Source organism: Panthera leo, chromosome C1, assembly GCF_018350215.1.
Source record: "Panthera leo isolate Ple1 chromosome C1, P.leo_Ple1_pat1.1, whole genome shotgun sequence".
Taxonomy (NCBI): Eukaryota; Metazoa; Chordata; class Mammalia; order Carnivora; family Felidae; genus Panthera; species Panthera leo.
The window spans coordinates 100,156,005-100,171,044 of record NC_056686.1 but is presented as its reverse complement, the minus strand read 5'-3'; positions in this window follow the sequence as shown (position 1 = coordinate 100,171,044).

Sequence of the window (15,040 nt, the reverse complement as noted above, 5' to 3'; positions counted from 1 at the left end):
GGAACCAATCACAAGGAAGCATACATCATGACTTACTCAAATACTAACTAAACTCTTGCGACTCAAGTTCTCTGGAAATTCTTATCTAGGGGACCAGAGAAACCAGACCTGCCCATTTGGCTCAGGGAGGGGTTGGGAGAGGCCACAAGTTGGTAGATTTCAAGCCAGAGGACCTTCTGCCTTCTCTATCTGCTTTTCACGGAACTGCCAGAATTTAGCACGAACCAAGGGCAACCAGCTTATTTTTAGAAGTGCTTCAAGTTTTCCAGCAGTGTGCACAGGCACGAAGAGAAGGGTTCACTGGCCTGGTCGAACTTGCCAGCACCCCCAGAGGGAACCAAGAGACTTGAAGCGTGGTGGGGAGAGGAAGGGCCACCTGTCAGGGCCGGCAGCCCGGGGAAGAGGTTTCTGAGAAGGGCTGGATAGGAAGGCATCTGGCTGAGGATTTCCCCGTCCGACCCCTCAGCCACCTGCCCAGCAGGCTTCTGGCCTGTAGTGGGACCTCTCTGACTCCGCCAAGCAGGGAGGCATCTTGGCGGGCCTCCACCCGAGCAGAGACACGGGCTTCCACGGTGTCCCCAGGACAAGCGCACACCACACATCCTTAGCACATGTCCCACTGCTCAGCCCACTGTAGGGACTCCACAAACAGTGGTTGAATGAAGAAAGCATTTACCCTGCCCACCCCCCTCCTGTTCTGCCCAACAAGATTTCCCCAGAGAACTCGAAAGGCAGTTGTCATTTTGTACCCGCCGAGCCGTCAAGCCATGCGGATTCTGGATGCCACTCAAGAGGGAAGCAGTGCCAGGCGGATTAAATTGAATTCAGCAAACATTTGTTAGCACATACAGCACTGCGCATGTGGGACCAGGTAGCCGGGAAACACGCCTTCGTTGCAGAGATCCCAAGTCGGTGGCGCGTCCACGGCAGTCATCAATAATTGATCACAGCTTTTTTTCTGTAGGGCCAGAGGTGGCCTAAGGGCCGTCTCAGCAAAGCCGTCCAGGCAGTCACTAAATGGGACCAGACCTGGCACTCAGAATGGAGCCTACCACCATCCCGAGAGTGGGCCCGCGCCCGCACCCGGCTGGGCTTCTGTATCAAGTTTGATAAGTAAAGCGTGAACAGAAAGCTTTTGACCTCTGGAAGGCTAGAACTGGGGAGGAAATAAACACCTGGAAGATGAGGGGCCCCTTCCTTCCTCCCAGATGGGTCGTCGGTTGCATGATTTTGAGAACAAGATGCTTTTCGGCTCACGAAACCAAGAAACCTCAGTCGCGCCCACAGAACCACGGTAAACACTGACGTTCCAACCTAGGGTCTCCCCCTACCATGACTCGGCCCCTTCAAGGTGAGCTTTCTTCCTCATCACACCAGGACTGAGTCCCTTCTCTGGGGTCCCTGTCATTGTGGACTGCAGGTCGTTCCCTGGCCACCTTCGCCCCCACACCAGCGGACCCCAGCCCGCCTCGACGCCCATCCTCTCCCATCTCATCCTGGAAATGGCCTAGATGCCATGACTTTCAGGAAAGCCGCCGGACGTAAGATTTTTGGAAACTGCACTGGGTTCCTCCGAGGATTCTGTTCCACCATTCTCGCAGGTAAAACTCAGCTTCCCCAGAGATTGTACTGGAAGCCCTCAGGTCTCTTCAGTTCCTGGAGTGTGTATTTCAAGGCTCTGGGACCATGTGAACAGCCAGCAGCCCTGGGGGGACACTTGCTCAGAGCGTCCTTCCAAGGGATCTTGCATCACCAGCAGGGAGCCCGGACCCCAGGTACAAGGTGGGAGCCATGTGTCATCTTCATTCATGCTGTGACGTCTCCACTGTCCCAGACACTGTCATCTTTGTCGTCATCCCCAAGCACACAGTCACCTCTTCATGGGGCACATGGCTTCCATTGCGCAGCAATCACAGTCCAGTTGGGGAAGGAGGTTATCCACGAGCAGTGATATACAATTCCACAGCTCCTGTGCTCACAGCTGAATCAATGTACTGGCACGGACACTCCTAAGCCTACACAAGTTCTGGGAAGCATATTAAAAAATAGCCAATAAAATTAGGATTTGAATCAAATATCAGTTAAACGTACTCATATAGTTGGCATTTCTTATATTTTCCTTAAAAAGCTACATTGAGCCTTTGGGGCCCAGGCAACGAGGAATTACTCGGTATGCGTTTTCACGTTTAAAAAATTGTTTTTAACGTTTATTTATTTTTGAGACAGAAGGAGACAGAGCATGAATGGGGGAGGGTCAGAGAGAGAGGGAGACACAGAATCTGCAGCAGGCTCCATCAGCACAGAGCCCGACACGGGGCTCGAACCCACAAATTGCGAGATCATGACCTGAGCCGAAGTCGGACGCTCAACCGACTGAGCCACCCAGGCGCCCCGCGTTTTCATGTTTTTTTTTTTTAAAAAAAGCAGTAAGTTATTTCACATGTTAAATAAAGAGTACATTACAAATGTCAAGTTCTAAGCATGTGCCTTTAAAATAACCTTCTATTCCCCAGAGTTTGCGATCTGGATTTTTAAGGGTGAAGTCACAGACTCTGCTCAGAGGGAAAACTGAAGAAACAAATGGAAATTTTGCATGGTTTTGTCCACATCTGTGTCAATTCACCAACTAACACAAAACATCAGCTACACGCCCTCCTTCTCCTAGGACAGAGCCTGGGCCATTTGGATCATGGAACACAATCAGCGAGCAGCCAGGTTCCCCCGCCCGTGGGAAAATCAGATGTTTACATCATCTAGAAGAATCCCATCTCCTCCAGAGGGTCAATTCAGCCGTGCACGTATCTCCTACCAATGACCTTCAAAAGTCTGTTACTTGAGGTTCCTTTCCCTGCATTGATGACATCCTGCCTTGTCCCTGCCATCACATGGGCAATTCTCTGCCATATTTCAGGTCTCAGTTTCGAGGTCGCTTCTTCTGGAAATCTTCCCCAGCTCCCAGCTCAGTCGCGTCTGTCCCTGCTTTACACCCCTAGCCATCTCTCATCACGTCGGGAGCCAGGGGTTCAACTGAGCTTCATATTCTGTGCGGGCAAAAACTTGTCTGCCTGTCTCACCAAGACTTGGCCCACAAGACCCTGTCAACCACACGGCGCGGGTTGAAAAACATCCAGGGAATGAATGAATGAGCGAACGAACTAGGACTAGGCACTCGCCTCACTTTTCAGGCGTGAGGTTCTCCGAGGCCAGACCCATGGGGGCTCTTCTCAAACATGTCTTTCTCATGCAGACGCATTTTCTTTCCCCTACAGAACAAAAGCCAAGGAACACCTGCTCAGGTACACAGCCCTGGCATTCTTCTGGAACAGGGATGGGCAAACTACCCCTCAAGAAATCGTTTCACTGAGCCACGCTCATCCGTTCGCACGTCTGTGACTCCTTGCACATCGCAGAGGTGAGGAGCTATAACAGCACCTATCGGGCCCGCAAAGCCTTGAATATTCACGAGCTGGCCCTTTGCAGACAGTGTGCTGAGCCTGGCTTTAGAACATCAGAGCAGAGGAGGACCAGAAGAAGACACAGGTCGGGGAATGAACGGACAGCACAGGGGTGGGAATGTCAGAAGAGGTGTCTGGGCCCCCAAAGGAGCCTCTGAGCGCCCCCTCTCCCACTCCTGGTGTTGAGAAGTGTGCAGGCTTCGGTGGTGGACAGCCTGGCATTCACCGCGTCATGGCTGAAGGCTGCACGATCTCAGCAGGTCGCCTCGCCACCCTGAGCTTCAGCTTCTACATCTTTCAAAGAGAAACCGCCTGTATCGCAAGGTTTTCGTGAGACTCAGATGAAATGAGAAGGGGCAAGTGTCTGAGAGCTAATACAGGGCAGAGTTTGCAAGCAGACTTGTTCTAGATCCAGGTTCAAGTTCTAACCTGCCTTTTATAACTCTGGGGCCCCGGGAAGCACTCAGCCTCTGCGGACCTGTTTCCATGCCTCTTCCGTGAGTCGGGCAGTGCTTCCCAGCAAGGCATCGCTACAAAGATTAAATGGCACCAGCACAGACCCTGGCAGTCGGGAGGTTCCCTCCGCTGTCAGGGTCAAGTTGTCGAGCACAGGTCCTAATGCAGGGCAGGTGTGCAGTGACTCTGATGTCCTTGCATCCTTCCTCCTGCACATGGTCAGGACCTCATCCTCAGAATTCACAAGCCTATCCTGCTGACAGCTTGGTGAATGACTCTAGACAGCTCAAGGGGCCTCTCTAGATCACTAAAACCTGGCTTATAAAATGATGGGATTGGTCTTCTCATTTCTAAACTGTGCTGGTTTAGAGAACCTCCTAAAACACTCAGCCTCCCTAGCTCTTCTCTTAGAGATTCTGGTTCCCGAGGCCTAGAATGGGACCCAGGTTGGAACCTGTCCTTTAAATGTGATTCTTGACTGTAAGGTTCCTTGGGAAATACTGGGGTCCATGCACTCTAAGGTCCTTGAGGCTGAAAAACTCCTGTATGTTCAAGTTCTACAACCCTGGTGTGTGTGTGTGTGTGTGTGTGTGTGTGTGTATGTGTGTGAAAGAGAGAGAGAAAGGGGGAGATGTGTCTTCAGGCTGATGAAACTGTCAGCCAGGCATTACATTTCAGAAAGATTTTAGGTTGTCAACTTTCAAGAATTAGTCAGCACATGACGTTTCCACACCCGGGCCGCCAGTATGCACATGTGACTGTTTGCCTCTGTCTTTCTGACTCACATCTGCTTTCCTCCAGAGACCTCTGGCCCTTCTGAGAACCAGCAAGGGACAAGAGCCTGTGGCTGGAGCATCCTTGCCAGCCATGCCCGAAAAATGCCCATTCAAGAGCTTCTAGAAAACTTACCACCCTCCCCGCCCCTCTCAGCACAGGCCAGGGCTCCAGAAGGCTAAGTTTGAGGGAGGTGCGCCTGAAGGCGGAGCCCCCAGAAGTAGGGCTGAGCCAGGGGCGAGAGGCAGAGCTGGTAGGGGTGGTGAGGAGAGTGGCTGTGCAGCCAGGGCCCAGTCCTGAACCTGCCACTTACAACTGCAGGCCTGGGGGCAACTCACTTTACACGTCCAAGTCTCAGTTTCCGCCCCCCCCCCCCCCCCCCCCCCCGCTAAAAATGCTACACAGTGTTGTGAGGGTTAAGTGAGATCATGGGTGAGCTCATTTTGTAAATGCTGAAGCTGCCCGGGTCACATGCCCCCTCCAACTCTGCACATCACCCTTTTCCAGTTCTCTTGAAAGTTGCACCTGTAATGCGCAACCCCAAGTTTCTAGTGACCAGACCTCGGCTGTTGGGGTTTTTTTTAGCTTCTTAGACTCTGGAGATGCAAATAGCCGTGCACCTGGAGAGTTGTTTAAATTATTCTCCCTTCCCGAGCCTTACTTTCTAGGTCCGGGGGAGAGCGTGACATCCCCGGGGTGCAGGTTGGGCTGACACAGGCTTGGGCTGTGTGGAGACAGGGAGGCCCCGGAAGGTGAGAGAAGAGAATGCCCTGGAGACTCAGAGGGTGACACGGTGCCCCTGGGCTCAGGGACGCGGTGAAGGACTTCCCGGAACATTGTGTGTGTTCAGAGATTTCTGTGCATTTGTGTTTGTAATTGCAAATGTGCATTGTATGCATTGTGTGTGTGTGTGTGTGTGTGTGTGTGTGGCCTGTGTATGCACTGAGCCTGAGCCTGTTCACGTGACCATGTAGAGCTCTTCTCCAGAAGTAGACTCACTACTGGTCTAACAATGGTGTCAGACTCAGACTCACAACTCACTGAATTGAAGCCCAAACACTAAAAGTGTAAGGCCATGGTTTTGGTTCTGACTGTCCCCCAGCTCCTGTCCAGCAGGTCACAGCTGGGAGCTGTGCATCAGGTTGGACACTCCACACCTCTGCCATGGCCCTCAGCCTCCTCCCACCCCACCTACCGCCCACACGATTGTCCAGTGAATCCGAGCCGACCCTAGAGTTAGAGTCAAAGATTGCCAGGTTGAAAGAGGTCTCGGAGGTACAGTCCTCCTTCCAGACTAAAGGCGAGGAAGCTCTGAAGCCCAGAGAGGTCAAGTGGCCAGTCCAACCAAGTTCACGCAGCCAGTTGTTGATATCCATTTCTCATTTATTCATGGACAAACATTCACTGAGTTCCTATTGGGTGCCTGGAACTGGACTGGACACTGGAGAAGAGAACCAGGGAGCGTAACTTAGGTCAGGGATCAGAGCCGGCTTTAGGAAGTGACATTTAAGCTACCACTTAGCTGAAGAGTGGGTGAGGCGGAGACCGCCAGGTGATGGATGCATGGGAAACTCCATGTGGATGAGCCCCGAGCTTGAATGGGGCTTTGAAGGAACTTTGAATGTTCAAGGCCGTGAAAGGCACTCACCGAGGATGGGGAGATAGACACAAACTCACACAAGAACTTCGGATGCTATCCCACATGAGGAGGAGACATTTCAGCTGGAGTGGGGGGTGAAACATTCTTAAAAGGCAATTTGTGGAGAATAGGCTGGCAGGAGCAGAAGCCTAGAGTCAGGTTCTGAGATGTTCTCCACCGCTTTGTCACTTGCACCACGTCATTTAAAGGTCATCATACAACCTTATGAGGTGGCCAATTTTATTCCTGTTTTTGTCCCTGTTCCCCTGGGGTTGTGGCCCGGGAGGAAACAAGACTCAGGCTGAAGCTTGCCTAGATGCCACTCACTTGGTGAGCCATAGAGGTAGCTCGCTAAGTTCCCACTCTTGCCTACTAAGTTTTCCTGACCTTTCTTGGAAAAAAAAAATCAGCCACCCTTGTGGGATGTCACTGCCCACAATGGGAGGGCATTGCCTCCCACTTATTCTTCAGCCCCCCTGCAATAGGGCTTTGTCCCCTTCTGTCCCCGCACCTGCCTCTGCAGCCACAGTGATGTGCTATGTCCATTCCCCAGTCCGTGCCGACCTCTGACGCTGCCCACCAGCCCTACCTTGACTGCAGGGACATCACACTCTCCTGGTTCCCAGCCTGCATCTCTGGCTGCTTCTTCTCACACTTGCCCACTGTATCCTCCTTTGCTAGCTCTCTGTGGGTGGATCCTCCTCGAGGAATCTGTCTCAGGCCAATTCTTGCTCACTTGGGTGCTTTGAATACACAGCGGAGGCTCGAGTTACACCCCCTCACCGATTGCCAATTGTCTGTCCCTAGCCCTGACCCCAGTCTTGGGCACTGAAACTAGACTGGCAATTACCAGCATCATCTCCTCAAAAGCAGCATGACCAGAGTCCCTAAGCCTTCTAACATGATTCTTCTGGTAATGACACCGCTATCTACCCAATGTCCTGCTACAGAAACTTATTTTTTCCACCTCTGACACCATTATTCCTACATCCAATGAGTCATTAAGTCTTCCAATATTAGCTTCAAATTCCTAATCCAGTCTTTCTTTCCCATCCCTGTGTTCACAACTCTGATCTGTGTCTTCATCAACCTCCTTGGCAAGGTGTACAGGGCACCAAGGGTGAAACAAGGGTGAAGGGGCCTATGCCCTTCATCATGGCCCATTATAACAGCAAGCTTCAACCCAGCTCATAGGCATCCAGCCTCTTCCAGAAATAGGATGCCATCCCAGTGCAGAGGTGGATAAGAGAAGGCAAGACTTCCTTCCTTGGCCAGCTACGGTGTGTGGGTATGGTGCAAGTCTAACCTGGGGAGGGCTCCTTGACCTCTCTCGCACTCCATATGGCTTCCCTCTGCCTAGGGAACCACAGTGCCTGCTCATCCCCCACCATGTATACACACAATTCACTACTGCTTAGTGGGTAGACAGATTCTAAGATGGTTCCCAATGGCCCTTGCCCCCTGGTATTCACACCCTTGTTTATTCCTCTTTCTTTAGTGTGGACAGGACCTATGACTTGCTTATAACCGACAGAATACTGCAAAAGGTGATGGCATGTCACTTCTGTGATTAGATCACATAAACACACAAGCTCGATCTTGCTAGAAGACTCGTTCTATTGCCTTCTTGGCTTGCATGCTTCCATGAAGCAAGTGGTGATTATGGAGGGCTTCATGTCCAAGAAACTGAGGGTGTTCCCTGGGTGACAGGCAGTAGGGAACTGAGGCACGCAGTCCAACCATCTGCAAGGAACAGAATTCTATCAGCAAAAACATATGTGAATTTGGAAGTGGATTCTTCCCCAGTCGAGCCTCAGATAAGACCCCAGTCCTGGCCAACACCTTGACTACAGCCTTGTAAGAGACCCTGAAGCAGAGCACCCAACTAAGCCATGCTCTCATCCCTGCCTCAGAAACTGTGAGATACTGTGTGTTGTTTCAAGGTGCTAAGTTTGCACTAATTTAATACATGGCAATAGGAAACGAATACATTTACAGTGTCTTTTCTTATTTGAACAAAAGGAGGTGAGTTCTTTCAGCTGTAAGCAGGCATGTATGACAAATAGAGGTGCCCCAAACCCACTGGATTAGCTTATCTTATTGGCCTGTCCTGTATGTCTTCTCCCACACCAACTTTTCTATTATTCCCTGAACCTATATTTTCTTTGTTTAGAGTATTTGCCCCTTTTCTTTTTAATTTTTTTTTAACATTTATTCATTTTTGAAAGACAGAGAGAGACAGAGCACAAACGGGGGAGGGCTAGAGAGAGAGGGAGACACAGAATCCAAAGCAGGCTCCAGGCTCTGAGCTGTCAGCACAGAGCCCGATGCGGGGCTCGAACTCACAGACCACGAAATCATGACCTAAGCCGAAGTCAGATGCTTAACCAATTTTCTTGACCTGCAAACTGCCTTTTATCATCCTGGACTGGCTGAGATGATACCTCCTCCAGGAATCCCTCTGAAATTAGCCCCTGAGGTTGGATTCACAGCTCACTGTGTGTTCGTTTACCCTGCACCACCTACAATGTCCTGTGGCCACCTGCACTCAGGTCTCACTCACCACTCAGTGCCCCAGATCTCATCTTATTTTCCATCTTATACCCAGGGCCTATTAGGTCATGGGGATACAATAAATGTGTGCTGAATGTGTGAATAGTTGAGCCTAGCACAACTCCTCCACCAGGAACACCACAGCCAGTGAGGGAACTCTGTAACCATCTTGAATGGAAGACAAGGCCTTGCTGTCACCACACTGGCCTACTGTAAGGGTGTTAACATATGCTATTATGATATTTATGTAAGTGGGGAGAACTGCCTTTACAGGGGAGTAGATATGTTGTGCTTAGAACCAGGATGGTTTTGGATACTCAAGCTAACCTCTAGTAGAACAAAGGGTGGGGACAGGGAATAGTGGGGAGAGCAAGGAGCCAGCAAGATAGTGGGAACTGGGGACCAGCAGTGACACCAACCATGAGCAATCCCCAATACGAAGAAGGCCAAGAACAGAATGCCTGATGTTCACTTTGAAGTTGTTGGCATTGCTGTCAGAGTTGCTAGATTTAGAAAAAAAAAATGGGGACGTACAATGAAAAAATTATTGTTTATCTAAAATTCAAATTTAACTGGGTGTCCTGGGCATTATCGGGGTTTGTATCTGCTAAGACAAAAATCCCTCTTCCTATACATTTTCAGTCAAGTCTACAGTTAACACTGTGCCTCATATGATTTTGGGGGGTTTATGGAATTATATAAGAGGAAGAGTTTGGGCTCTGGAGCCACTGGGGCAAAGAACAGGAATAGCACAGAGATAAAATGAATAGATTCAGTGGAATCAGCAGTTGAGAGTCAGAGGTGACAACAAAGGGTAATCTTGGGAAAGTCTTAGGAAAGGCTTAGAACTTTTGAAAGGCAGAGTGAGGGCTTGAAGCAAGCTTATCCTTTCAAATGCAAGAGGGAGCAACCAGATGACATGTGGTTGACACATAGAACACCTGTAGAGCTCTGAATAGAGTCCGAGGAACTGTGTTCTCTCCTCATCCATCCCTCACCTTTACTGGGAGAATTTTGGATGCAGGATCCACAACAAAGCAGCAAAGTTCTTCACCTGAGGGTCAGGGAAACGCAGAGGTGTGGTGGAGGGAGAGGCACCCTGATAGCCTTAGAGAGGAGTTGGAAAGGGCCAAGATTAGCTTTGGCAACATACACAGTGGGAGAGGGGCTGGGTTTTCACCAAGTTCATCAGGAACCCTGATGTGAAGAATGTGTGGGGAGGGGTTACTACTCAGCACCCTGCTCCCAGCTGCAAGATAGATCTTGGGGGGCAGCGTGACCCCCAGAACCCTGGCTGGGCTGCCCCAGCAGTGTCCAGTGGGGCCTGGCCGGCTGCCCATTTCAGTAGGGACTGCTAACCCCCAGAACAGCCCTCTCTGCACCCCAGCACTGCAGTTTTGAGGCCTTGTAGCTCTTCTAGGGCTAAAGCCCATTGGGAACCAGCCTGTGTGGTTCCACACGAATCTACTCTACCCACACTGGACATCCCATTTTTCTCTAAACACACCAGCAATATTCATACCTCGTGCCTTTGTACATGGTATTAAGACAACATAGCGTTAAGACAAGACCACATATATTTTAATCCTCCTCCCTTTGGAAGGTGAGTCTGATTCCCCTCCCCCTGAGTGTGGGCTGGACTTTGAGACCCCCTTCCAATAGGTGGAATAATGTAGAGGTGACAATGTGTGACTTCAGGGACGAGGTCCTAAAAGGCACCGAGGCTCCCTGCTTGTTCTCTCTCATCACTTACTCTGCAAAACCAGCTGACATGTCACCGAGACACTCAAGATTCTCCCTACATGTAAGGAAGTGAGGCCTCTGGCCAACAGCCCTCAAGGGACAAAGGCCTCTACCAGCTGCCACGTGGGAGAGTCCCCAACCCTGAGGAAGCCTCCAGGTGCCTGCAGACCCAGACAGCATCTTGACAGCAGACTCAGGGGAGCCCTCGGGCCACATCCACCCAACTAAACTGTTCCTAAATTCCTGGCCCGCAGAAGTGTGGGACAGCAAATGTTGTTTCAAGCGGCTAAGTTTCGGGGTACTGTGTTAGGTAGTAGTAGGTAACTGCACACACACTCTTGCCTAGACCCAAGTAACCCTCCTTCTCTGCCCGGCAAACCTTTCATCATCCTTCCAAATGCCATGCCAATGCCACTCTCTCTGCATCACCATCTGCTGGGCTCGGGGTCCGGTCAACTGAATTAATCCCGTACAGTAATCCTGTACTGGATTATTGCTTGCTGTCTCTGTCTCCTTGGAATCGGAGCCCCTTGAGGGATTATTTGTCATGCCTGGCACAATGATAATGCTCAGTTAATACTTCCTTAGCCACTTGATTTAATCAATCAACACAGAGCGACGCTACGTAATGTGGTGTCCTCCTCGTCTTTTTTAATTTTTTTTAAAATTGATGAGAACATTTTATTGGAGAAATTGTGTTGATTTGTGAGACTGCTTGGTAATGGACTGTGTTGCTAACATCTTTCTGTGGCTCAAGTGCTCCAGAGCCACACATGTTTAGTGGTTACCATACTGGAAAGTGCCAAGATAGAAATTTTCATTATTGTTGTAAGTGCTGTCAGACAGAACTGATTCAGAAAACTTTTGAGATATATTAACAATGGTAGAGGTCAGGAGGGTCTAGGCTGACGCAGTGGCAATGAGATGAAGGGCCAGGATCTCTCTGAGACACTTAATGTCATGCAGAGCGATGAGAGGGGATGCATTCAGGATACCTTCTAAGGTTTCTCCCTACGGTAAAATGGGTGGGTGATGGATGGAAGCATTGTAGGCACAGAAGAAGGAGCAGGATTTGGGAAAAGGGGATAGAATCAGATTTGGACCCAGAGAGTAAGAGATAAGGCTGGGACAGGCCAGTGATGTCTGGGAGGCTACGGGGTCTCAGAATGTGATGTGGGAGTCTGTGTGAAGACAAGAGCACCAAGGGAGGGGCAGGAGCTATGGTAGGCACTGGAGCCATGCGCCAGGGTGAGGGTGCTCGGGGAAAGCAGGCAGCATGAGATGGTCAGGGGTAACATCAGGGCCTGGGGAGCACTGGCATTTAGGGCAGGGTTTTCAAACTGTGGGTGGGTCATGAACTAGAAGAGATCTCCTCCAGCATCCAAAATAGCATCAAAAATATTAACATGCCGTGCATACGATTTAGGTAAAGATCTTTCCCTTGAAACTTTTGTTATGACGATGTCTATATATCCATCATTATCTATCATCTATTTATCTATCTATCTATCATTTTTCATCTATCTATACCTATATATATTTATGCACTTGATTGCAAGCTAAAACATATTTCTGGGTTGTGGTCCAATTAGTTTGAATGTCACAGGTTTTATAAAATGAACACCACAGACTGCAACATGGGACACGGGAACTGGGACGGTGTCCTTTTTCTCATCCCCACCTGAAATCCCGGCATACGGTAGACACTCAGTAAAGACCTATTGCACGAAGGAATGTAGCTAGAGGGTAAGAGGAGAGACAAATAACCCAGTGTCAGATGTCAGGGATTTGGCAATATTGAGAGCATGTGTGGCCTTATCTCTGCAATTTCTGTGCATTGGCGGAGCAGAAGCCAGCCTGCTGGAGTAAACGGTAGTTGAGGAAGCAGAGATGAGGCAAACGACCTTGGAAATTGAAAGGCATTTGTTTGTTTGTTTTGTATTGAAGGCATGAAAGTTCAATATGTGCCCAGAAAAGACTGTATGGGAAAAGCATGCTCTAGAAACTGTTGTTGGACAACAAAACCACTAGCCATATGTGACTATTTAAATTAAAATCAAGTAAATTAAAAATGCAACTCCTTGGGGCGCCTGGGTGGCTCAGTCAGTTAAGCGTCTGACTCAGGTCACGATCTCACGAGTTTGTGAGTTCGAGTCCCGCGTCAGGCTCTATGCTAACAGCTCAGAGCCTGGAGCCTGCTTCGGATTCTCTCTCTCTCTCTCTCTCTCTCTCTCTCTCTTTCTGTCCCTCCCCCACTCGTGCTCTGTCTCTCTCTCTCAAAAATAAACAGCAAAAAAAACCCCAAAATTTTTTAATGCCCTTAATCTCAGGAGACTAAGTAGCTAAGTGGTTGGTGTGCTAAGTGGCTAATCAAGTGCTAAATGGCTACCATGTTGCACAGAGCTGAATAGAACATGTTCATCATCGCAGAAAGGTCTACTGGACAGTGTCACTCTAGAAAAAAAAAGTCTTAATTCATCATGTCTATGCTGGCTTCAATAAAACAAGTCCAGGTTAAACCAGTGCACAGCGCTCCCAACCTCCTTCTACCCCAAACATTCTCCAAACCCAGCAGGAAACCTTTGGGAGATTATGTTACAACCTGTACATGATGGACTCACGTTTGATCTCAGCGGGTGAGAGTTAACCCCGGGAGAGGTCAGTGGGGACATCAGGGAGGGTGCTGGACCTCAGGAGGTGGTCTAGGGACTGTGTGGGCATTCTATGCATTCATGATGCTTTCTCACCAAATCCAGCAAAGGTTTGTGACTAGAACAGCTCATGCTTGCCCAGAACTGAGGGCACAGAGAAAGGGGCTGACCAATGGTAGGTGTGGGGGCAGTGCTGGACAGGAAAGGTGGAGCGTCCAAGGTAGGGCAGACAGAAGGTAGTGGGTAAAATAGGGCCATTACATCAAAATCCCAGTTCTACAAAATTCAAGTGACTGGGAGAGAACCAATAAATGATGGGTATAATTTCTATGTGTAAGTTTCATGGTATCTATATGGCGCCTTAATAACAAAAAGCAATGTGGTAGAAGACTGAGATGTTATTATCTATCAGAGCCAGCCACTTAGCCTCTGTTACTAAGGCTCTCACCAACTTGCCGAAATGAGAAAGTCCCTTCTGGAATTTTAAAAATATAATGTTCAATTTAATGGAAAAATCTCTCTCTTTTTTGAAATCGCTTGCTCTCCAAGATACATTCATTTCTCTGTTCAATGAAAAGGGAGCTATTCCTCACAGAAACGTATTTCCTTCTCTTTTCTTCCATCCACATTAGCGATTTGTGAGCCCTGTGTTAAACTTATCATCTCTTCTGTGATAAGACAGGAATTTGGAGCAGGCTCTGGAACCATTTCTGAACCACAGTTTCTGATGAGGCAACCAAAGCTCAAAAAAGTTAATAGACTCACTCCAGGACCTGAACATGACATATTAAAAATCCCCTGCAAATAAAAATATTCCACTCAATGACAGGTGAACCTTAAAGCATCCTGTTAAATGAAAGAACGATGGTCTAAAAGAATGGAATTATGGCAAAATAAGATAAAAACAGAGAGGGAAGCAAACCATAAGAGACTCTTAAATACAGAACACAAACTGAGGGCTGCTAGAGGGGTGGTGGGTGGGGGGATGGGCTAAATGGGTAATGGGCATTAAGGAGGGCACTTGCTGGGATGAGCACTGGGTGTCACATGTAAGCCATGAATCGTTGGGTTCTACTCGTGAAGCCAAGACTGTACTGTATGTTAACAAACTCGAAAATAAATTAAAATTAAAATAAAAAAAAAGAAATTTTGAATTCATTTCTAACAAGTTCAAAACAGGCAAAACTAAACTACAGCCCTTAGAGGTCCACACACAGGTGATAACACTACAAGGAAAGCTGGGGGCGGGGAGCGGGGGGAAGATTCACAAAGGTCGGGAGAGCAGCACCCTTGGGGAGGAGGGAGGTAACACAATGCAGGGCTCTGGAGGGACTTCTAAGGGATCAACAAGGTTTTGTTGGTTACACTGGGCGGTAGTTACACAAACATATAAAAGCGAAGTGCAAATCTTCTCATCTCATTGGTTCAAAAATGTTTAAAGAGCTCACTCATCTGGCCTCACTAGTACAGAATCCATGGGAGTTCACCTGATTTTTCCAAGAATTGAACTTTTAGACTGTGGGATGAGAGGTGCTCTGCCCCCCGAAGTGAGTGGGGCACACGGGATGTTGGAGGGGGGCTCTGCTGCTTCTGGAGGTGCCCCACTTCACCTTCCTCTGAGCTTCTAAGGGTTTCGAGGTGTGGTCCTTGGAGCCCTGTGGAAGTGGGTCGAGGGCTTGCTGTGGGGGCGCTAAGTGACTGAGTGCAAATCCAGGCCCCTGTGGTGGCCATAACGTCACTGCTCTGCCTCCAGACATTGTTCGCCGTGG